Source organism: Apium graveolens, chromosome 7 (assembly GCF_009905375.1).
Source record: "Apium graveolens cultivar Ventura chromosome 7, ASM990537v1, whole genome shotgun sequence".
NCBI classification, from domain to species: domain Eukaryota; kingdom Viridiplantae; phylum Streptophyta; class Magnoliopsida; order Apiales; family Apiaceae; genus Apium; species Apium graveolens.
The window spans coordinates 130,617,234-130,619,634 of record NC_133653.1 but is presented as its reverse complement, the minus strand read 5'-3'; positions in this window follow the sequence as shown (position 1 = coordinate 130,619,634).

Below are 2,401 nucleotides of genomic sequence, written 5' to 3'. Positions count from 1 at the left end.
GTAGATTAAGAGCTTGCTCTGATACCAATTGTTAGTCCCTTAACAATATAGCAAGAATTACAGAAGGGGGGTTGAATGGAATTCTTGAACCTTTTTCTCGAAATAAAAATGTTCAACTCGAATATAGATATAAGTGTTTTAATTAGCACAATGCGGAATAGATACTTAATTGAATCAAAACATAAGTAATTAAAAATAAGAGTCTTTAAAAACTTTATGGTGGATTTAAACAATTCCACCAGAGATATATATTATATATCGAAAGAACTCTGTGTGCAAGAATGCTCACAGCTGCTTACAAATTGAACTACTGAGAATACAGGGAAATGCTAAAGATTCTGCTTACAAAGATTTCTCTGTTTTTGTATCTCAGCTATCTCATTTCTATTTGCTACGTTCTTGGTTTATATATTACCAAGATTATAAAGTCAAAAAGACTGAATAAATATAACAACTATCAGTCTTAAGCTTTGCTACTTTTCGTCCTTTATTACCCAGTTAATGGGCTTCCACAGTAAATTTGTATACATCTCGACGGCTGTGCTCAGCTTTCACTGTTCAACTGCTGTTTGAATTCTTTATAAGATCATCCGTTGGATTTTATGAACATCCGTTGGATATATGATCATCCGTTGACTTTCTGAACATCCGTTGATGGCTTCATTGATCATCCATCGACTGCTATATTAAACATCCGTTGATAGTCATTTGATCATCCGTCGATGGCTTTGTTAATCATCCGTCGGTAGCTATTTTAGCACTTGACTTCATTTCACTTATGCAGAATTACAAGACATCATTTATATACAATTAATCAACCTATTCTGCATATCTAGTTGAAGTCAACATGACTTATAGGCTACTACAGAATCTATACAAAGATGTATACAGAACTGTGCTACAGACTCATTATATCATAAGCTACTCACTCGATGGATAATAAGTCATCATCCGTCGGGACTATAATGAGTTATCCGTCGGGACTATAATTCTTATCTGTCGAGTGCTACATAATTTCACTAAGTAAAATCTACTTAGATGTTTTGTTTATGAAATCATCAAGTACACAACATATGCACAACAGGCAGCAAATTTCATGTACCTTAATCTGGATCCGTCTGAACTACGCCAGACCCGGATTGGGGGGCAACAATCAATCAGAATTTTTTTCCAAGGCAACCAATTTCTCCTACTTCAATCTGAATTGGTATCTTCAACACCAGACCCGGATTAAGGGGCAACAATTAAGCAGAATTTCTTCTAAGGCAGCAAATTTCATGTACCTTAATCCGGATCCGTCTCAACTACACCATACCCGGATTGGGGGCCAACAATCAATCAGAAATTTTTTTCCAAGGCAACCATTTTCCACCAGACCCGGATTGAGGGGCAACAATCAAGCAGAATTTCTTCTAAGGCGGTAAATTTCATGTACCTTAATCTGGATCCGTCTCAACTACACCAGACTCGGATTGGGGGGTAATAATCAATCAGAAATTTTTTCCAACGCAACCATTTTCTCCTACTTCAATCCGGATTGGTATCTTCAACACCAGACCCGGATTGAGGGGCAACAATCAAGAAGAATTTCTTCTAAGGCAGTAAATTTCACCTACCTTAATCCAGATCTATCTCTACTACACCAGATCCGGATAGATCCGGATTGGTGGACAACAAAGATGCGGATTTTTTCCTTAGGCAGCCAGTTTCATCAACCTTATTCCAGATCTGTTTCTACTACACCAGACCCGGATTGGTGGGCAACAAGGAAGCAGAATTTTTCCATGACAACAGCTATGTGAAACTACTCTACCCCCTCATCCAGAAAATCTGCATAAGGGAGTGGGGGGCAAATGATAGGATATAAGCAACCTGGTTAGAGCCCAACCCAGATATAGGGTGAGGCAGGCTCAACTGGTGAACCAAGACCCCCCTCACCTATAGCATCCAAGTGAAGTGACCTAGGCTCAGGTGCCAACCCAGGACCTGGATCATCTACCAACCTGGATCCATCCCAATCCCAGGATCACCCAGATAGAGTAGACCCGGGGGGGCCTACAAACACATGCACGCCCCACAACCCTCCAAGGAGGGGTACGTGGGCACGTGACAATGACATCTATCAACAACCAACATATCAGACAAACACGGCGCGTGTCAGAGTATCGTTAGGACACCCTGAAGGTGGTCCTCGCCTGAACACGTGTATGCAATCTACCCAAGTCAGGCGTCCTCCGCCTCGAACAACCAATGGCCCTGATATAGAGGTACCAACCCCTAAACCCTACCTTTGGGCTATATATACTCCCAAAGATGAAGGGTTTAAGGGTTAGACACATTTCATTACACACACTCTCATGTACACAGCCTATACACACACAGCCACCCAAGTCCTCTTTAT